Source organism: Corvus kubaryi, unplaced genomic scaffold, assembly GCF_017639235.1.
Source record: "Corvus kubaryi isolate FWS band 111438036 unplaced genomic scaffold, C.kubaryi_AGA036_p1.0 37398, whole genome shotgun sequence".
NCBI classification, from domain to species: domain Eukaryota; kingdom Metazoa; phylum Chordata; class Aves; order Passeriformes; family Corvidae; genus Corvus; species Corvus kubaryi.
In genome coordinates, this window is record NW_024581137.1 from 33987372 (window position 1) to 34010885 (window position 23514).

The window sequence follows — 23514 nt, forward strand, 5'->3', positions numbered from 1 at the left end:
TAATTGCCCTGCTTGCAGCAATTCTGTGCATCAAGGTATGGAGGGAGGAAAAGAACCACTTGTGTTTTTACATAAACACAGTGTAAGAGTTCAGCTCACCCTCAGGACATGAACGACTCTGACAGCAACATTCTAGCCACCCTTCACTGTAACTGAAGGCAGTCTACAAGCGCAGAGGGTCTGATGTTTAACAGATGATTAAATACTGCTGCATAATCCTCACTAGATGAGCTCAATAAATAGATTTTTTCTCTTCAGTTGGATCTCTCCTGGCTTTATCAGCCTCTTTCTTTTCAAGTCCACACTTCCTTCAGATCACTGTTCCAGCATTTCAGATATTATCCTTATTTACATGCAGTGGATTTGGACTAGATTCACAAAAATGTTTACTCACCTAGCACCACTTACCTTCCACTGTATTTCTCAGCACCACCATTTGCATTCCCATTGAGCTGCTGCATATGCCTGGAGGTGTCTATTTCCCTGCCAGAAAAATTCCTAAATATCCCCCCTGAACTTGCCAAGGTCAAAACAGTGTGAGCCTCCAAGCACCTAAATCACATCTAAGCTCTTCTGGGATTTGCAAACAAAGTGTTACCCCCTGCTTCCAGGCCTGACCTGACACGCATTTTCAGAGAACACCTTCCAGATCAGGCATCACACAAAGTACAGAGCTCAGTAAGAAAAACGGTGGTGAATCTCTGGTTCAGAACATCCATGCAGCATATGTGGAATGAGGTTGCTCCCCTTTGAGCAAGGGGAGCCTGTCTGTTTTACAGGCTTTAGTCTCAAGTAATTTCTGTGGTTGAAGGTACTGCTGCTCTTCAAAATGGCCCTGTGAGAGAGCCAGTAAGGAGGTAATCATGGGGTCAAGTGGGGAGAAAAGTAGGAAAGAAATCAAGTGCAATCAGCATGGATGAAAACTCTAGCAGTGGATTTACTGAACTGAAGTGAGAGCTACCCTCTTTCTCTGGCTGTTTTGCTCTGAGGGGAGAGGTGCAAAAGACAATGCTTAGCAACTGCAGAAGTATGGTAGAGGAGATGGTTGGCCTTCATTCTCTTGGGAATGGGGAAAGGGGAAAAAAGTTTTCTCTGTCACTTCAGGACAGCTATGTAGGTTGCTGAGTACTGTCTGAAAGCATCCTCAGTGTCTGAATCCTAACTCAAATTGTATTCTAAGTGGAATGAAGCAAGTTTCTAGAAGCTTGAGAACATCACAGGGCAGATGAAAGGGCCTTGTATGCGTGTTGTGACTTCCCCACTTTGACTGGATAACTGTCCCACAGATTCTCTGCTTTATTTGTTAGATTTGTTGTGCTGTGAAAGATGCAAAGACCAAGCTGTATGAGAACTGATCTCTGGAATCCAAGTAATAATTATTTTAATATTTATTGAATAACATTCCAAGACAGTTCAGATCAATTATGGAACCAGTCAGTGTAAAACAAATTTGCACAATCAGGACAGATTTCATAATGCCCTCTGGACTCAGCTAACTGTGAATAGAAATGTTTGCAAATTACTTGCAACCACATTAAAGATAGTGGCATTTACATCTGATATGCTTGGGGAAGATGTCCATTGCTGTATCTCATTACAGGGTGTAGGACCTGAGACACAGTGAGCACTCCACAGTCCCAGATGGAGAAGAACAAGAGGGCAGCCATAGCCTGCAAAACCTGTGGAGGTTGTTCATCCTGAGCACATTAACTATGAGTTTTCCAAACCCATCCACTACCACAATCAGTAGCACCTCTACTGAGGTAGAGATCTCCTCTCCTTTGATTCTGATTCTACTTACACTGAAGTGAACAGAAAAGTTCTTATTCTCCTTAGAATATTAAAAATTATTATTAGAATTATTAAAAATATCTACTCAAAAATAGCTTTTCTGACTTTGATCAGAGACAACTCAACAGATCATGTGGTAAAATTCAAACGTAGCCTAGAAAAGTGAACAGGTGAAACCATCTTACTGGTGAAACTACTACCAAAATTTTTCCAATTTCAACATGGCTAAAATCTCCCTCTTTATTTTGGTATGGTTACAATCATGTGACAGGGGCCATGAGAATTTATAATCACAGATGCTGTGACTGAAAGGTCATTCAGTCTCTTCTCCCAAATATTAAATAATTTATTCCGTAGTGATACCAGAAATGAATTGCAGCTCATACTGAATTCAATTATCTGCCTAAAAAGGCAATGAGAATGTAAGGACATGAAAGCAACCTTTATCATTTATTTCCAGGTGATTTCCTGAAAGTAGTCACAGCTTGATGCTTTTGTGAGGTCCTATAACTCCCTTCTCAGAGAAGATGTATTTAAAGTAATCATCCATTTATGCCATTTATACCTGGCAGATAACTGAACACTAAGCACCATTTTAGATTTGTCTGATAAAAAGATTTGAGAGAGGTTTCTGTGAAAATAGGATTTCAATGATATTTTGGGAGAAACACTCTGCTTATACTGTTTCTCTAATTTAGATGATAAATTTCTACTAATGGACCATGAAAAAGTCGTGTGTGAGGCTTTCGTGTAAGATCCTTTAAACATGGCTGGGGGAGGGGCGTCAATTAAAGAAACCTTTTCTCTCATTTTGCACCGAGGTTCCCGCATTGCCACAGAAATCAACAGGATTACAGCAGCACAACCAGGAGAGATGCAGTCATGAATCAGACCCTGAGCTAACAGCCTATTTTAATTCATGTTCAAACTGTGTTAATTGGCAAAAGATAAAACATCCACAGTGTTTGTTTTGCTGCTGTAAGGAGTTTGTGTTGAAAACCGTGACTAAATAATAATTAACAGGCTTCAAGTAATCAATCAATAGTATTTCATGAAAATAAGTTGTAAACTAGAGTCTTGGACTCAGCTTTAAAGTTGGTTGGTGGGGGTTTTTTTTGGTTTGGGTGGGTTTTTTGCTTTTTTTTAGGACAGCAGTGGTGCAAAGCTGAAACTAAATCCAGGCTTGCACTTCATTAGCAATTCCTTATTGTGGTTTTACAATGTTAAATTTGTACAAACAGATTAAGTGTGTTTTTTAAGCTGTTCCTAAATAGCCTGGGAACTAAGAATTAAGTGTAGATTCTGCCCAACCCCTCAAAACCCAACACACCCTTCTCCAAGCCCAACACCTGCTGTTAAAAATACATCACACAATGGCTCTGATCTTACCTACCAGCAGATGTGAAGATGCCCAGAGGTCTCTCAGATGTTTGTGTTCCTGGGTCACGTGAGGGCACCAGGAAGGGGAGGGAAAATTATTCTGGAATTCCAGAGGTCACTGCTGGACAAAAATAGTGAAAATTGCACACATGTTGAGAAAAACAAAAGGTTCAGAAATCTGGAAATTTGGCCAAGAAGCTTTACTGGGGGCAATGTTTCATCCCTGAATTAAAAAGAAAAGAAAAAAAAATACAGCAAAGAGATGAAAATATTGTTACCAGCAGAAATAAAGGACTCTTAGAATGGTCTCTAGCTTCAAGCTGAAAATAATTAAAAAGTTCTAGCCAAGTTAAGGGAAGGCAATCTGCTCTCACAAGGCTTCTCTGAATGAGCTCTTAAACACTTCTACCTGCATATAGCTGATATATTTTTGGGCTCTAACGAATTATTATCACTAATGATCTGCTGCATGCTTTTGTTTTCAGGACAATTTTATTTCCAGAACACCTGAATGGTGTGCATTTTCTTTATCTTTTTTAGCCAAGGAAAGAGCCTAGAATTTGGCCTAACTATTTCACTTGTGTGCTCATCCACATGGTAAATTTGATTCTAGGGTGATTATTCACACCAGCCAGCCATTATTCAGAAAAACTATGTCCCTCACCCCGCAGTGTTTGTCATTTCCCCATATTAGCTCTTTGTGGGTCTGCATCATTTTCCTTGTGCAGAGGAAGGTCTCATGCAGTCCCTGCTGGAGGAAGCAGTGTTTGAAAGGCTCTTGTACACAAGTGGAGGGGGATGAAAGCCTGGGCCACGCATGTACAACACATGGCAGCACTAACACTGCTCAGAGCTTCTCAAAATAATCAACTGAGCTGCAGTGACACAGCAAAATACATCATAATCACATCAATTATGCAATCACTATTTTGTGAAAACAAGCTTCTGGGATTTCTTTTTAAGTAATCAAAGAAATATCAGACGTGAAAACAATGAACCTTCGTATTACAAGCGAATAAGTCTCCGCTGGGGAAGGGGAAAAAAAAAAGAGAAAGAGACAAAACTAACCCAGACAGGCCATAAAACTGTCTTATTCTGGCTTCAAGAATGTGACCCGCTTGTCGTCAGCCCTGGGAGAGGGCAGAGCTGCTGCGTGCCAGCTTGCCTGTGCCCCTCCCCACCTGTGGGTGCTGCACAGCCCCTGCCCTGGGATGCCACAGATGTGACACTGGGGCTTGGTGGGAGGAGGGAGCAGTACTGGTTCCCACCGCCGTGGATTTCACACCCGGCCCTCCTCCGCTGCCCCTCGGCACCGCACGAGCATCAGCGGCTGGTGGTTCCTGTCGGGTGGCCCCGGGAAGAGAGGAGCCTGCATCCTGCATCCCGCACTCAGGGGAGCCCGCGGTGCCTCTGGCTGTGCCGCACAGCCCCACATCCCCGTCGCCTCAGAGGGATTTTGGCGCACCCACGCGCATTTTGGCAAACGCTTTGGCGAAAGCTGGCAAAAGCCCTCCCGAAATGCCAACAGCACTGTGTGCACAGAGCCCTTACTGGGTTCCAAAAACCCTCCTCCTGCCAGGCCTGTGCAAGGCTCCCAGGCCCTCCTGAGCAGGGCTGTGCAGGCCTGGGGGATGGGATACAGCTGCTGAAGCCGCAGCCTAGATCTGGCAGCAGCTTTGCTTTGGAAGGAACTATAAAGAAACACTTTGCCCTGCAGCTAAAAAGCCTGATAAAAATCTGTGAGCATGTGAATGGTGAGGGGAAAAAAGGGTCAACTCAGTTCTCTCCCTTCGCTATTGCCTTCCTCTTGAATTCTCAGATCATCCCTGGTGCCTCTGGCCGCTCCGTCGGGCCGCTGGGTGTTCCCTCTTGTTTCCTGTCCAAGGCAGACTCCACTGGCAGCAGCAGGCCTGGTGTGCCTGAAGGGCCCGTGGTGCCAGTGCGGCACCCAGGGCTCGCACCCACAGCCACTGTCCTGCCCCAGAGGCCAAAGGAGCGATGTGTCCAGGCACAGGGGATGGATGAATCAGGCGCCATGCGGGGCTGAGAGTGCCGGCCCTGGGCTGCCGCCCGCCTGGGTGCCCCGTGAACCCCACCCCAGTGGTGCACGCCGGGGTAATCCGGCCCCTCGGGGAAGGGATCTGGGAGCAGCGGGTAGCGGGGCCCAGCCTTGCTGACATCAAGCGTGAATAATTGGGCTTTAATGTGGCTGGAAGGTGGGAGGGGTGAAGGCGGCAAACACGCCACCTTTTCGCTCGGGGCCAGGGCACAGACGGCTGCTGGTTCCTACCCTTTCCCTCCAACCCTCCTTTCAACCTGGCTCTGTGGAGGCAGCCCTTCCCCAAACCCTTGCAAAAGGCTTTGAGCTCAAAGGAATCTCATAAACTTGTTCCCCTGGCGCTCCCTGGGTCTGGACACCTCGACGTGGCTTCAGTCATATTGACACTGCAAGGCAACCAGGCTCCCACCTCATCCCATCCCAGGGAGATGCTCTGCTTGGGTTCCTCCAGCTTGTGACACTCTGGCATCTGAAGGACTCAGTCACCTACTGCTGTTACTGAGGGGTTAGATGCTTCTGGACAGCAAATCCCCTTTCTCTCTCCCTCCTCTGTGCAGAGGGAAATCCCTGTAGTGCTCCTGATGGTATTTAAAGCACATGGTTTCTCTGACGGTATAGGAGATGTCCCCTATCACTGTCGCCTGCAGCACCCCTACTCTGCTGGGGTGCTTCAGTTTATGCTCACCAGAACAAGTTCTTCATGGCAATGTTAGAACTGGGCAAGTGAGATATCCAGGTTTTAAAAACATTAGGGGTTGGAAAAAATAATTGTCTTTTTTGTTAGCTGAAGTAGTTAAATTAAGGTGGTGGAAACCTGCCAAATCCGATTTGCCACCAGAGGAAACTACTCCATGCAGCTACGTCTTCCAGTAGAGCTTGATCCTGTGAAACACAAGGTTAGTAACATGGCTGTATAAGCAAGCACTCCGTCTGACTTTGTATTAAATGTTCTACCAGAAGAGTCTTCCAGTCAAGTACAAAGAAAAGATTTCGTACTGCATCCCCATCAATGCTTTGTCTCTCTGTTTCCAGCCTAGCTGCTTTTATTCCTCACTTTTATTCTCATTTGCTCCTCTCATTTTCCTCAACCCTGTGTGTTGCCAAACTTACTTATCTCCCTTTGCCACAGACAAACTATGAAGACCAGGCCCTGTGGATTCCAGTGTATTAATGGGCTAGCCAAAGGCAGGCAAACCAACACACAGAAACCCATTCAACTTAGAGCTTTTTATTTACACTTCCCTACAAATTCAGTTATAGGACTGCTTTGTTGTGAAATATTTTTGATCTGTCTACATTTCTCCAGGTCTGAAGGATGATGTTGAGGGGCACATGAGGAGGTGGGTTACCACGTTGGGTTTTCTTGCATTTGAGTTTCAAGACTTTCAGCCTTGCTGTGGAGTAGGGTGCAAGAAATCTCCCAGTAATTATCTCTTTAGGTTGTGTTTAAATACAATAATAAATTAAATAATAAACAACAAAAAAAATTAAATGCAGTAATACATTAAATAATAATCATACAGTTTAATTCTGTATGTGGAGGGTACTTCAGCTGGTGCTGAGCATAAACCACTGCTACTGATCCCAGTGGAAAGTTTTGGATACTCAACCCTGCACAGGACACATCCTAATCACATATAAAGTATAAACTAATATGTATAAGGGAATCACCCCTTCCTAAACATTTCCTGTAAAAACTTACCAAAACAGCAAATCAAATGCACCTTTGACTAACACCTAATACCAATTCAGAGCTTTTGAGTTATGGTTTTGAAGTAGAAAAAATAGAAAGCTGATTTTACAGAATGGAGGAGAAACGAGACATTGTATTATATACAGCACACAGTGTGAAGGCCAGGTAATGAATTCAGGTAGCCTGAAAGGAAAGGAAAATGAGTGCCTTATATCCAGATGCTTCTCACTGTAATTTCATTTACTGTAATTCTGTGTATATACAGTCATATTTCTGCAGTTCAAACTTAGAGTAACTCTAAGGAAAATGGCAATAGGTTAAGATGCAGTTATTAAAAGAACTGGATCTGCAGTTTGCAGTCAGTATTTGGTGCTCTGAAATATCTAGATATCCAAAGAAGCAGGGGGACGAACTATAACAGGTTTCAGGGAAATAGTCTGGAATTTATCTGGCAACTTTCAATTTCTGGAAATTCTGCTTCTGATTTCAATAAAAGACAAACAAATATGGAAGCCCTGCTTCTCAGCCTGATGCATGCTTGCAGAACAAGGTTGAAGGAGCAGATAAGGCATTGGATTAAGACTCAGAGCACCTAGGAGGGAATTTCAGCTCTGTACCAAACTTCTTCGGTAGCAATGAAGAAACCCTTTAACCCCACTCTGTCTCATTTCTGCATCAGTAACACAGTCTGGACTGCAACATTTCTGTACTGGTCTTCTTTTGTGGCAAACTTCTCCATGTCCACTAAGCCTCCATCAATATCAGAGTTGCCAGGTACTAGTGCAAGGATAGCTCAGATTTTGCATGCACACATACTTTGCATAAATAAAATGCAAGTGCAGGTGTAGAGCGTGGAAGATGCAAACATTGGGACTCAGATTCTATTGCCTTCCAGGTACAGCATGTGTGCAGCCATATTACATGATCCACTGCAGCCACCTCTTCACTCTGATTCAGCCTGAAAAAGCCCTGAAAAAGAAAGTTTTATGCTCATTGTTAAAATAGTCTCTATTATGTGATTTAAAATGTGTAAAGGCATTGGTAGAGTCTTAACCAACACCTTGCCAACACAATAAAAGTAGAGAGAGGAAGGAGTGGACCAGATTCAACTGATTTTTTTCTGTGGTCTTTTTAAAGAAAAGGGCAAGGAGGGGGAGAAAGAAAGGTCCAAGTTGAATAAATGTAAATGTATGAATGAGACAGTTCTAAGCATACCCAGGTGTCTTGCCAGCTCACTGCAGAGAGGTCACAGAAAAATAGAATGGCTAATCATTGGAATAAACACAGCTGTGCATACTTACATTTTCCATACCTATTTTCATAGTGGGGGAAAAAAAATCATTCCTCAGAAGATCTTTTCCCAGCCACTTCTAGCACCTTTATTTTTTTATCCGATTTTGGGCGGGGGGGTTTTTGCTTAAGAAGTGCTGGGTTTTTTTAAAATTTACTTTTAAATTTTATTTCTGGGGGCAAAAGAAAGTTAAGCTCTCCCTACTCCAATTGGTTGTCCCCTTTCAGATGATTATTAGCATTTGGAATGTTTTTGCCTTCCAAACATCTTTGGTATCAAATTGTACAGAAGTGTGTGAAGACAATTTTTTCAGTATGGGATTTAATACTTGTGGAATTTTAAGGTAGAGAAAAAGGAGACCGAAAGGATTTTTGGACAGCAAATGCAAAACTGGAAGATTTTGTTTGAATGGAGCCAATGGCTAAAGAGAGCAAAGCTAATTTTGTTCAATGTGAGGCACACCCAAAATTCAGCAGGAGCAACTGAGGGTTATAATTTTTGAAAATTTCTACAAGCTGGAGAAGAATATTTGAAAACCTTTGAATCAATCATGAATATTTTGAATAGATATGTTGTTTCAAGATTTTATACAAATCAAATATGAACCAAAGAATCTGACTGTAAAAAACGAAACGTGCCTTTGGATAAATCAGCTGGTCAAATAACAGATATTAACTCTCCCTGGAAACCTTACCCCACTTGTACTTGCTTTTAAGGAATTCATTGTCAGAGCATTTTGCAAAGAGAATTTATGGCAGAGTAGAAAGGTTCCTTGCAAATTTAATTTGAATAACTGAAACTGTTCTTGTCATGTGGCCAAAAACCTGCTTTTACCATGTCATTTGAAAACAAGGGGCTCTGCCACCAGTTGCATGTGCAGTTACAGGCAAAGTTGGTATGGATAAAACTTACAGATACTGATCTGCTGTTGAGAATTATAGAAACTGCTATCTTCATTTCCATAAGAATTCCACATTTTTCTCTGATTACTTTTGTTTTATAACTTGACCAAAAATATTGCTCCAAGTTGAAAATTTCTTTTAATTTATAGGACAGGGGAAAAGAGCTCTGTTCTTTTATTAAAACAATCTTGAGTCTGTCATGGCTCAAAAAAAAATTTTGTAAAATGAGATTTTACTGTTTTTTTAAGAATGTGATACATTTGCTACTTTGGCGATTGAGCGAGTGAACATATTTTCAGGGCTTGATGGTTGTCTGAAGTCTGATAATTTTCAGCCTCCCTGGACAGCAATTTTGTCTGCAGCAGGCAATGTCCTTCGTGAGACTGCTCCCACCCAGCTGAGAAACCATCACCCCTTTTCCAACCCATGGGATCTCCATGCAGGCTGCTTTGCAGTAACAGAGAAGCGACTGAGTAAGAGGGAAGACTGGCACACTCAGCTCCCCTTGAAGCTGGACCTGGCTGACCTGCTACCTCTTTTGGTGTAGCAGACATTAATCAAGACAGCAGGATTAGATGGGAGCAATTTTGTTGATATGGCTTTCCATCTCTGGAAGTGCCCTTTGTGCTCCTTCCCGGGACAGACATGGGCATGGCAGAGAGATGGGTCGGACACAGGAGATCCAGGCAGAAACCTCAACTGAACCTCGCAGAAAAATCAAATTAATTTTTTTTTCTATGAAAAGTAGAAACAAAAGGAAAAGCAACAGAGTGAGATCATTATGGCTAATTCTCTTCTAAATACCCAGGCCAATTCAGATAATGTTATAGCAATGGTCATATTGAAGCAATTTTTAAGTAACCTTTCCCACCTGCTTCTGCACAACCTTATCACTGTTTTTCCAACACAAGAAAGCAAAACTCCCACCAATCCTTCAAGCAGTGCACAGGGCTTGCAGTGTGCTCCAACAGCAGAGCCCTTGAGCACTCTCGGCAAGTGAAGGGCCCTGCTTCGCCTTTTGAGGTACAACTTCATAGTTGTGTGCTACACAGGTTTTAAAAAACATTTTTAAAAACCACACTGCTGGCAAAAAACCACATGAAGTGAAAACATCTCTTTAAAATGTATTTTTAAGCAGTTTCCTCACACAGTGGAGCCCATTGAGTATACAAATGGCTAGTTGTAAGTAACTGGGAGACTCAAAGCTGCGGAGTAGATCAACTGCCCACAGGCAAGGGATATCCAAAGCCAAACTTTCATTAGGTGCATTTAAAAACTTTACAAATTTGAAAACTAGAACCAGTCTTTGTCATATCAATGGCCCAATGCAGCTGTTAAGTTCTGGAAGTCTAATTTGAATCTGCTCCGTAGTGAGAACAGGTCCAAACACTTTTCCATAGTAGCAAAGGAGGTGGACACTGAAATTCCTGAAACACTGAGACCAGAGGAGAGCTCAGGAGAGCAGCAAGAGTGAGATATTTGTGCAGCCTGCCATGTGGGGAAAGCCTAAGGGACTAGGGAAATTCAGGCTGATGAAGAGTTGAGGGGAGTAAGAAAATATATCTAGATGTAGAAAGGAAGGGAGGAACCAATTAATCTCATTAATCTACAGGGCCTGAAGAATAAGTAATAGAGTTTGGATTACAAGTGTTACAATAATATGCAAAACATATTCTGTTACAAAGACTAAGAGAAGAAAGTGTTGTCAGGACATGGGACCAAAGTGCAAAGGGCTTGATTTATTTTCTAGCTGTGCTGTAGATTTCAATCATGTCTTCATCTCTCTCATAACTGAAGGAGATTCCAGGAGGATCAACGAGTTAATATTGATGTATGCAAGTCATAGTAGAAATAGAGATTGAGTTTAGGTCAAATTCAATTTTATGCCTATATAACCACAACTACAAAACCCCCTTGTTCTTTCTTTACAGTAAAGGCCATATAAGAAAGACACACTATCAGATAAACCAATTCTTGTGTACAACCTATTCACAAGTCCTTCCTAGAAAGACAGCATTTTGCAGGGTTATTATATAATTTTTGGTTCTCTGACTTAGTAGCCAAAATTAAGGAACAGTTTAAATGATGTTCTAAAATATTTCAACTCTTCTATATGAGAGAAAAAATATTTTGCTTCGCTCAGTATGAAATATTCCTTTTGGTCACTTCTAAAAGAAGTGCATGAGACTAAAGTTGCAGGAAGGGAGAAGGGGCCAACATTTTTAGCTGTGGAAGTCCTTACATGCAAGGGTCCAGCATCCCAAGGCAAGGAAACTGCCAATTTTTCTTACTGGCACAGTTCCACTTTTTATGTTTGTATTTATAGTTTTTGCTTAGGGTAAGGTGTTCCACCTTTGGAATCAGTGTTCTCCCCACCAGCCTCAGGACAGGTGTCCGCCTGCCACTCCTGGCTACATGGTGTGGCAGCATGCCATGCAAAGAGCAGTGTCAGAACAAAGATGTACTGGAGCCCCTACTTGGAAACACAACACTACTATGTCAGAGCCATGTCAGAGACTGGCATGGTGTTACCCTCTCAGGCAGGTATGAACTTGAGTTCAATTCAGCTCATAAGAGTGTCCTGGCTCTTGACTAAAAGGGGAACAAGATCATCACCCTCTATTTAGGCTGTCTGGCAAAGCTCACTTTCCTGCTCCCAAAAATAATTTTACTGAAATTGTTCATTGAACTGAACTATCCAGCTGGAGTTAGCTAGTAGAATCAGTCCAGCCAAAGTCAGGGATGCTGATTTATTTTGCCCAACAACTGAAAATCAGCAAAAGTAAGGAATATCACAGTTCATTATCATTATGACTTATACACGCAACTTGGAGAAAAGGCTACAGAACAGAAAGAGGAGTTCTTTTAAGAAGGGTAGTTAACCCTCAGAGCAGGTCAGATAGGAATGGGGTAGTCTCAGTGACTTCTAGCCTTTAAGTCATGATCGTCTGTCTTTCTGAAATGCAGGCTATAATTCAAGCAGAAGTTAAAGGCTCCATGCCCAAGTTATTGGATAATGTTTGATGAATTGTGCTGTGCAGGTTAGAGTATGTACCCCCGGTGTTCCATTATGGCCTTAACACTCCCAACAGCAGGTGACATGAAAGTCAAGAGTATGACTGTGACCATGAGCAGCTTTACTCTTCGCATTGCATTTGATGTGTCACACTGAAGGCTTCCTATGAACAGGAATTCACTGAAAAAGCTGGTTCTGGTTTCATTTATATGTTGAATTAGTTGAAGAAAATTGTATGATTATTCATTTTCCATTCACTCTCTGAACTCTCACTATCATTTTAACTTGAGTGACTTTGAATGAGCTTGAGCTCTATTGAAATGGAGCGTGCAGAGATAAGAACATCAGCAGACAGGCTCACACTTAAATTACAATGTGAATTAAAATCTGGCTTGTTGTTCTGCTTCCAGGATGAATGCAAACAAAATCACTTGAGGCACCACAGAACCCTAAATGGTGTACATTTTAATTGTTAATTCCCCCAGACATCCTGTTGGCTCTGTAGGCAATGCTCTAACTGCCAATAAGAAGTGAATTGGCAATAAATAAAGACACATGATTCTGGGATTTCAGCTAATTCCAGCCAGTCTGTGGAGATGACAGAAGAGAGAAGTTTGAAACCTCTGATCACTTAAGAAGCTGGTTATAGCCAGACCTAGTGGAAAAGGAGCATGGGTCAACTGCTCCATGTTGTGGCCCCAAACTGAGCAGATTATTATGAAATATCATTCACTGTTGCTCAGCTGGTGTTTCAGGGCATGCCTGATCCTGAGTTTACTAGTATGGTTTGGCTAAATCTGAATGCCCTGAAGTTGCTTGATCCTACTTCCTGGCCAATTTGCTCTATGGATCTGGTGCAGTGCAGAGGCTGTCTTGGCCACTTCTTATGGCAGTGTCCAGTAGAGAACTTCTGGCCCCAAACTGGAGTGAGTCAGTGCGGAAGTTGTCTTTGCACATGTGAGCCTGACTCATCTTCCAATTACTGAGGAAATGGTTTTATCCAGGGAATAACCTACACCATCAAGGCCTTTTCACAAAAGATGCTTTCCTCAGTGTCGTTCCTAGAAAACCATTCAAACACACTCTCAAAACCAAGATGGGTTAATCTCTTAGAAAGCAAGATTATGGCATTGTGTGGAGAGCTTGCAGGCTCAGGAACATGCATTTTCCAGTGGAGCAGCCAGGCTGCAGATGAAAATGTGAAATGCTAAGCAGGGAATTTCAACAGAGACTGTCCCCTAGAGAGGGGTCTGAAATCCTACCAGCAGTCAGGGAGGGGTTAGTCTAAAGCAGGCTAACTATCCCCTCCAGATGACCAAGCAGAGAGAAACCTTACCACCCTGCACTCTAACCTCTGCCAGTCCCACAGCCGGAGCAGAGGGCAGCTTGTCCTCCAGTATACTGGCACTTCCAAGACTGCTTCTGCTCCCCGCCTAGAAGGCAGGCAGTATTTACTGTGAAGAAGAGGGTCAATACAAAATACAAAATAAAAGAAATTTCTCTGGGGAAAAGGAATGATCAATGAAACTGTTGCTTCTGTGGTGCAGCTGCTGGATCCTGTGGGATATCAATGAACAGCCCTTTGTGGATTAGTAGAAAGAGCCAGCACTGTTGTGTTATCAAGATAAAACTATTCAGGTGTGAATTTACCATTCCCTTAAGACACAAAAAACTCTTGACAGCAACTCCTGAGCACATCCTATTCTTCTTTCCTCCTCAGAACTGTGGTAGAAAAACAGTTTATTGATCTCTGCTAAGAAATCAAATGTTGTTATAACTCTGAAGGGTGTCCAGTTACAGAGAAAATCGGTGGTAATCGGAAGCTTCGTGCAGACCTCGCATGACCCTGCTCATTCCAGCACAGAAAACTGTTTTTGTCTCACTTCGAAAGAAACCAGACAAACCCTGTGAGGTTACTTATAATCCTGACACCGCTCTCAGATTTGCCATATGCTGGGAACATGCCTTCTTGCCTATTTACAGTATATATCTGAAGGACTTTGTTACAGCCCTGATATTTGGCATATCTTAAGCCTATTTAGAACATCAACACCATCAATCACTTGGTACGGGGCCGAGCAGCTGGATGAACCTTGGCTATCATGTGAAGGCTATTTGTCATCTGGGCAAGTCTGTTTGGCGCATAACACTCCAGTCCCAGAACAATTTTCCCTCTCTGAAAATATTCTCTTTGATTCAGGAAGCACGTGATTAATAACAAACAAGGACTTAAAGATGGAGGTCAAGGCTGAAACCTTAACCAAACAAGTGCATTGCTTATTAATGTTTGCCTCAGTCTTCAGATATTCCCTTGAAGAGCACCATTGGTGGAGAGACGCAAAACTGTTTCTAAATAACATGAGATTTGAGAGATCTGCTTGACCATTGCCACCACAGAGGTTTTTCTCAACTGTGACAATGCTGTTTGTACAAACTGGTAGCCAGACAAGAAATTGCTAGTAGGAACCCACATTTAGGATGAACTGTGCACACATTACATTCCCATTCTCACTAAGACAACTAATACTCAGCACGTCTGACATTTAGGCAATTAGCACTCTCTTTAAAATAAGAAATATTAGCTGACATATCTTAACCATCTGTGTGAGCCAAAATAAGAGCAAGGGAGTTTACATAAACAGTCTTAGCATGTTTAACAAGCATGTAGCTAACAATTTAATTTTTTAATCCTCAACAATAGAGACTACTGGATATAAGCAAGTGCTGCATCATTTATGCCTATGCTGTTAATGAAAGACTAGTAATTAGTGGGTGACTAAACTTCAAAAGAACATGTTTCTTCAATACATGGTGTTGTAAAAGACAGATTCTCCCCAGCCATCTGCAGAGCCGGAAGGAAAAGGGAAGAGAAAAATGTTTTGAAACTTTGCCTTATCAATTAAAGTATTTTGTTAATATCTTCAGCACCACTTCTTAACCTCTCTTCACCACTTATCTCCTCATCTTTTCTGTTTTTGTTAGTTACCTAATCTTGTTTAGAATGTAAATAGAGAAGTTTTGTGTCACTGTATTTTTATAAACAGATTCCAACATAACACAGTGTAACCTAACATCTGACTCGCTGTGAGGTTTGCTGGGTACGAGGCATAGGCAATGCTTGTGCTTACAGGGATGAGCCTGTTAAGCAGTGACAATGCATGCAACACCCAAATTTGTTAAGCAGTCATTGTTACTAAAGCAGGGTGAGTGACCTTGTCATATTTAACAGTTCTGAGCAGACACAGCAGTGGAGTTCCTGAGGGCAAAACCAGAATTTCCATCAGTGATGTAACAATACACTGACATAATTAACCCCTTTTCCACTTCCAATGGCTTGAATAACTGCACAGTCCAGCTGGCGAACTCCCTATGCCTAGAACTTGTGCAGCCGGGATTTGTACAAACAAAAACCAAAACAGAAGTTGTAAGCAGTCTGTCTCATTTCTGAACAAGTGCAGCATTCAGAGGGGAGTGTGGCTCTAGCCCGACAGTGGTCACGCTAGCATGGATGCCACCACCTCCATCTTCCTGCACTGCTAGAACAGCAGCAACAGACACAATGGGTACAAGTCATGGCAAGAAGCAACCCAAGGGTTTGGCAAAAAGATGCTCATTTCTAACTGCTTTTCACATGGAGCTGAAAACCCTAGGGAATGAAGAGTGAAATATCTTGTTTACAGTTAAATTCCTGATCCACGTAACTAAGCAACACAGCACTGTGTCTCCATAAAATGGAAGCAAAGTTAATTTTTTAACAATGCTACATTACCTTTGTACATCTTGTTCCTGCTCTCCCTCAGGGTCTTACATGAATGAATCAGAAAATTGCTCCCTTATGTTAGGCTTGTGTCTGCACCTGCATTAAATTCATGTCAGAGAGGGGTGGAGGAGGCAAATGTTGGGAGCACCAATAGCATGGTACTCTTGGATTTCAACTCAGCCGGTCCAACATGACAATTGCCTTTAATAGCTGTTCAAGGCACTACAAGAAATGAGCCTTGCACCAGTGGTGGTCCCTTCAGATTAAAAAAAAAAAAAGGAAAAAAAGAGAAGAATAAAACTAATCTGGGATCTTGTTTAGTTCAATGCCTGTCTCCCATATGGCTGGTCATCTTCCTGCAACCTGTCGTGGAAGCAGAGTCCGCGCAAATGGGAATTAATTATGTTTACAACATTTTTGTAAATAGAAGTACTTTCTGTGCACCAGGCTAATATTTTTGATGGTAGAAAACTGGAGTTTCCAGCCATTGTATCTGGGGCCTGTGGCTGTCTCAGCACTGGATTCCTGGACCAGTGCCCACAGCCCTGGTCTGGCTTTGGGCCAAATCCGGAGCTGAAAGGGGCTGTTCTCTGATTCTGGTTTTGGATGTCGCTTCCGTGATTTTGGCACAGGCAAATCAGAATGCAGGCTCAGCCTTGAACCCCAGCATTAGGCTAAACCTAATACGAAAAGTCAGCCTGCTTCACATTACTCCTGCTGGTTAATTCCAGCTGTTAAACTTCTCCCCCCACTACCGAGCCAGAGAGTGTTTTGTTGACAAATTTGCCATGCATTTCAAGGAAAGCAGAACCTGGCCAAGGCTTTGGGGTTATATATTTTTTTTCCACTGCAGGAAATGGAAGTGTTGGCAAAAATATTTGCCGTTGTTTAGGATAAGTGAGTGTTTGGACGTATCCAGTTTTAAGCGGTCTGCTTAGTCTGATACTCTTGATATATGAGACAGCAAAGAAATATGTCTAGGAGTCTTGGAATGAGGCATCTTTTTTATAAGATGAGTGAAATACACATGAGGATGAAATATTACTTGCATATTACCACCAAAGCCGGTCAAAATTCACTCAATTGACTCCAGATGTGGGTTTCTTCGGCAATTTTAAAGTTAGCACTACTGTAACTAGGTGTGAGGCCAAGGCAAACTACTCTAGTGCTTTATAGCACTTGGAAGCTACAGTAGTCAAATCAAAATATGTTACAAGAGAATCAGTTTCTTTAAGCTTAACAGCAGGAAGGATTTAATATACTGAATACAGCCAACCCATCTTCATTTGAAGGAACATAAAATAAATCCTTACCACATTTGTGACTTATTATTTGCATAAAGGACCCAGTTCAAGAAGCACATCCATGACATTACTCATGCAAGTAGGGCCCTACAACTCCTCACTACCTTTTATTTGTTTCATTTCATTTCATCATTTCATTTCATTTCATTTCATTTCATTTCCATGAGATTACAACTATGCTGAAGGTGAGCATGCACCTCCATGCTCTGCTGATGCAGGTCAGTCATCTGAATATTCAAAGCTACTTTTCAGCACTTATTAAGTGCTTAATGAAAGATATTAATTCTACTTTTTTTTCTCTTCTGTCTGCTTATTCTCCTTGCAATTAGGCACTCTGTGTAAAAAGCTTCACAAAGGAATCCACTGTAGCCCCCGCTAGCAAGATATTTGACTCATCCTACAGTGATGGCACTGAGTCTTTTAGCATCTTATCTATTCACTAACCACTTATAGTTACACTGACACAGAACATTTCATTTACTGCCTTCACTTATTTCATTATTAAACTGTGAGAGTGATCCCATCACACAAGGTGAGGAGCCTCTTCAGTGCTTTCCTAATGAACAGCTGATGCTGTCCTGCACTCCAGCCCAGCCCACGTTGCTGGAGTTTAGATGGCCAATGCCCATCATCTGCCATGCTCAAGGCAGAGAGGGTTTCCATAGGAACAGATATTCAGATAATCCTAGATCCACCAACACCACTGTGGTGATAAAAGGGCAACATTTCCCCTGCAGTTTCAGCCAGTTTGGCTTTTTCCACTGCAAGGCTGGTAAGACCTTACACTAAAAGGCCCAGGTCCTGGAGCAAAGAGGTTGCCACCTTTTATGAAGTTGATTTTGTCTGCTTTTTTATACATGTTAATACAGGAGGACCCTTGGAAATATGACCCCAGCGCACCCTAAAAAATAAGAAACTGGAAGAGAAAGTGATTTATTTTAAAGTAAGAACCTCGCTCTGTGCAAACCAGCCTCCTGACTTTTAATACTGGCCATATTGCAGTCATGCTAGGCTGAAATGACAGACATGCTCCACTTTTACCATGGAAAAAAACTTTCCCTGACTGCAAAGGAAGAAGTAAGATTTGCCACAAAATTGCATACCAATCTAAGTGTTTAAGACTTTTTCTAAACCACTCAAAACCAGCTCCTGTCTGTCTGACGTTTCTAATGTGGACATTTTGCAAGAGGATAATTTTAATATATAATTTGAGGTGGTCAAGTAAGTCTCTTTTACTATATTTCATGTAGCAAAGGCTTAAAAATAAAACCTGAGGTAATTTAGGGGTTTTGACTGACCTTCTGTTGAAATAGTTTTATCAGAAAACTGCCTTAATATGTGTTGGTGATGTAAGGACATATCCTCAGCTGGCAAAAATCTGTTTGTAGCTCCACACATGGCAGGGGGGCTTTGCCAAGACACAATAATCTCATGCAAATTTCCCCTGATGATTTTAAAACTCTTTAGTTCTTTAATAAACCATCACGTTGATGAAAGTTTAGCAGAGATATGAGTAGCACGGAAAAGAAAAAAAATGACACTAAAATAGGAGAAAATATTTTACACTTAAGAACCCTTGGCATGCTACACAGTACTATTTGATTAAGTGAAGTTGTAATACAGAGACAAAGATTAATCACACAAAAGAGCAACATAATTAATTGCAAAAGCTAAGGGAGAATTTCAAGAAAGAATGCATCCTTTCATTTAGCCTACAAAAATACAATTAGTAATTATTACTGATTTCCTGGAAAAAGTCCAGAGCAGAATTAAAATTATCTTGAGTCACAGGGAAGTTCATTGGTCCATGGGGACAGACATGCTGGGCTGAGGGAAGCTTATATTTGTTCAGCAAACTTCTTGTTTTTAAAATGATCTGTGCTGAATTACATATCAGGACACCCATGAGTGGGTCTGTGCCAGGACTGGGGAACTCTTATTTTTAAACGCCCATTATCTATTTTAAATAAAAAGTAAATCGGATTTCTGCCTGAAAATTTTGTAAGAGCTGCTGTTACAAGTAATACTTAAAGGTCATTGTAATCCAGAAAAATCATTACAAGCAATCAGAAAAGCCATGAGCAGATCAATTTTATCTAAATTACTTTAGCTCACTTGGGGCAAATTGACGCATTTCAGAGGAGCAATATCCTTTAAAAATCTATCTACCTGGGATCATCTGATCAGCCTTCGCATTTGTTCCAGGCTCCATATACATGAATTCTGTTCAGCCACAGGCAGCAAAGCAAAACTTGTAGTTGATGTTACCCATGCAGGGGTCTTGTTTCGTTCCTCCTTTCCTGGGACAGAAACAGCTCCTGCACAGGAGCTGCTGCCTCTGCAGGGATGTGGGAGGATGCCACAAACACAGAATCCCCACACATCTGAAACACAGCTTTTTAAAGACAAAAACCTCTTACAAAAGCATTTGGCTGTCTATCTCCACACTTGTTTGCAGCCTTTACTTCCACAGGATCTATTCAGCAGCCCCTGGCGTCAGCAGACAGTTTTCCAGTCAACTTTGATAGGAACTGAATCATACTGTAATGATGTGCCTGAGAATGACCAGCAAATTGTCCAGCCTAGCATCTCAGTTTCATGCAAAATGCTCAGGATGAGACATTATTTTCTGTGGAAATTAGTGGGGAAAAATCAATAGACATCAGCTACAAATCTGGTCAGGCAGTTTCCAAGTGCATGGAATATGCCTACAGAACCACACTGGTGTAAACACCAACAGATTCAGATAAAAAAGCAGTTAGTGCGGGTACACTGAGATTGCAATGAAATGAACCCAATTGCCTGGACTTTCAAGCCAAGCTGTGAGTTATCTTCCAGGCTTGCTTCAGACACTGTCTACCTTCAAAGGCACTCCGAGACAATTCTGTTTCTAATGGTATATCTCTATTACACTATTAAAAAAGAAATTAGCGCCCAACTTGATCCTAAATTGATATTGAAGCTTGGCCCACTGGTTACAGAGCTAGACTGTGGTCCATAGCCCTGATGTTCTGCTGCTGACTGAGAGATGCCCTCTGCTTGAGAGATCCTTGATGGGAGCAGGGCTAGCACAGTCAGATGTGTGTCATTGATTCCCACGCAGACCAGCAGAAGGGACCGGTAGGGGAGAAAAGGGAGCAGGAACAAATTATTCTGGGGGCTATACCCTCTGGGTAAACATGGCATAGGACAAGCCCCAAAACCTGGCAACCACGAACACCTCCATGCGCGCCTCTTCCACTGAGTGGAGTCCAGTTTTGTGTTACCCAAAATTCTTTGGCTACAATATTTTATTTCACTGTAGCCAAGTGTCTTCTTTTGCTTGCTTTCTATGCTGCTGTTGAATACAGGAACAATTTGTACGTCTTCTGTGGCTCATGAAAGCAAAGACAACCCATTATATTTAAAGTTCCAAGACCACAAGTCTCTCCAGAAGGATGTTGTTCTGGAAGGTCAAAATTGATGTAATTCTTTTTTTCAGGTGAAGAACAGATGTTGAAGTTGTAAAGTCATCTTAGCAAATGCCTACGTGAAGTGGCACTGATGAAAACATGGAAGTATTGAGCAGTGAACCGCTTCATATAGAAATTGTCAGGGAGATTCCTGTACTTACAGGGAGGTGGACTGGGTGTTCTAATAGATCTTTTCCATCTCAGTTTTTTATCACTATGATTCATGCTAATTGTTAGTGGGAAATCACTTAGTGTCAGTAATAGAAGTGACACATTTATTTCTTTTTAATCATTGCACATATATTGTATTTGAGGTGAAAGAAAGAGTTTATTTCTTTTCTCCTTTCCCCAGAAACATGTTTGGATTTCATGCATAAATAGCCTTTCTTCCCTTAATCTGATTCACATGACAGTATGCATTTGCATAAAGCTTCTTCTTGGGAAAACCATTCAAACCTTTATCTAGAGAGAGTAGACATGTCGCAGAATTATGTCCTGCTTTACAAGACAGCTTCTTTTTTTCTTTTTTCTGATGCATTATTTGTAGCATATGCTAATTTATTATAATGGTTATTAAGAGCACAAGGCCTTGCCTTTCAGCTTTCTGCATTTCCCCAGGCATACTCTAACATTCCTCTCTTTTCAGCTGTGCTCATCTTCTCCTGTCAGGAAGTAAAGAACAATTAATACATACTGCAGATAAAAATGTTCACACCAACCCACTCATTATTTGTTGTGGCTACAGCTCCAGTGTGCTTTGTGCTTTCTAGACATCCAAGCTGGATCTGCCCCAGCAAGAACGTGAACTGTAACATACCATAGCTCATTTTTACCATGCCACCTGTGGTTGGTCAAAGGGACAATATTATATTTTAGCCTAAAATCTATTTCTGGGCCAAATAAAGCTCAGATTCAGACCTGGCACTGTAACTTCTTCCCATCTCTGCTTCAGAGATACTCACCAGTTGAGAGGGGGTGAGGAGTTAAGTTAGGATAGCAATTGCTCCTGCTTGCTTTCTGCCATCTTGAGTTAAAATCTTACACCTGGTTGCTCTACTCAGGAGCCGTCTAGATCAGGAGTGAAGAACAGTGTCCCTTTTAACTTCAAACACAGCCAGTTCTCTAACCAAGAAGGAAGGTTTCAAACTCCCATCCTACCTCCTTCCTAAATTCTATGTGAAAAAGCTCCTGCCTGGGGGGGAGCCCATTCTCTAAAGCTTTGAGCTGCTGCTAAGTCAACAGACTCATACTGGGGTAAAGCTAAGGCCTGACTCTCTGGCTTCCATTTTGGCCCCTTTTTAGTTCTGGGATTCAGAGCAATTTCATTCTGAACTTTGATGAGATGTAGTGCACGTAATAGCTCATTTTTGTTGCTATGTAACTGAAGAAAAAGAGATCCAGTCTATGCAATCTCAGTTTTGAAAAAGTGTAACCTAGATATATATTAATAATCTAGATATAAATTATTATAGATTATATATAGATTACATATATTATTATACTCTTTATAATCTAGATATATTTTATGGCTTTTAATAGATGATAAAATTGCACTAGACATTTTTATGAAATCAAGTTTCTTTTGTCCCAATCCTGAAATAAAAGTTTGAACAGAGCCAGTATCAATATTTTTCCTCTTGATAAAATATTATATGTTTTAGAAAGCCAAAATCTATAAAAAAATTCACTCAGATGTTACTTTCCATGGAGTCACAAAGTCTCAAGTTGAAACAATATTTACTATCATAACTGAATTTTAAAGTGTCTTCTTGGGAAAGAAAAGTATAGATAGATATTATATCAACATTAAATCAACAGTTAGAGTAAGAATAGATTAACATCCATTCAAGAGAGAGCTGGAATTGTGTCGAAGGGTTTGGTGACACCATAAGCCACAAAAGCACAAGTCAATTATCTTCTCCTATGGCAAGATTTTGAGTTTGCAGCTCAGCTGAAGTGTATCTTGGTGAACTAACAGAGCGATAAACATAGCAATACATCACTTTGTGCATGTTTAGATACCCGCAGAAAATAATTTCAAAGCATTCAGAGGGATGCAGGTAGGGACTTTCCAGTGAAATGAATGAAGGTAACACTCTAAATCCAATCGTCAGTATATTAAAATCACAGTTATTTTTATATCAATTATCTCTCTGAGATAATTTGTAACAGCAATGATTTCCAGAATGGGGCCCTGTACTTTCAAAATGCAGCAACAGTTCTTAATTATCAGGCATATTTAAAGTGCATGCAAACTAAAGAAGGTGAAGGTTAAATATTATGTTCAAAATTTAGTAATTGGGAAATGAATCCTTTAAAGAGGCAGAAATGATTCAGTGGGAGGTAAGTATTGTCCTTCTGCTGCTCAGTGCAACCTTTCCATTCCTAATTATTCCATGTTGAGTAATATGTTACAAAAAGGAGAAACTATTATGTATGTGCGGATCCAATTAATTTCTTAAGGAAAGCTGTTTGTCTCATCTCCAAACAAGGGCTTTCTTAAGGAAAGGAGAGGTAAGGTAAATCAGAGAATTCCTCCATTATGAATAAATAGGCATTGAAGTTTACAATTCAGAATCACTTTGGTCCCCAACATACCGCGGTACTGAGATATATCTCTGTGGCTGATGGAGATAACCACCCACAGGAAGACTTCATTTTGCTTTTTGGAACTGGAGAGCTGTCATTACTACAAAACAACCACAATGCTGTGCTGCTTGGACAGACCTAATGGTCTGTCTGTGATCAGGTTATTCTGCTCAGCAAAGAGAGACACAAACACACACGTTTTGAAAGAGCAAGCACTCACAGCACTTACCACACTTCCAGCTGCCTTACACCCCATGGATCTTCCACTCTTTGATGA

General features: G+C 41.4%; 1 long non-coding RNA gene across 2 annotated transcripts in view; it reads left to right on the forward strand.

Annotated features, from left to right (window-relative positions):
* LOC121671584 overlaps nt 1-23514 on the forward strand; it is a 105828-nt gene that overhangs the window by 79830 nt on the left and 2484 nt on the right. The gene's annotated exons all lie outside the window — the stretch shown is intronic.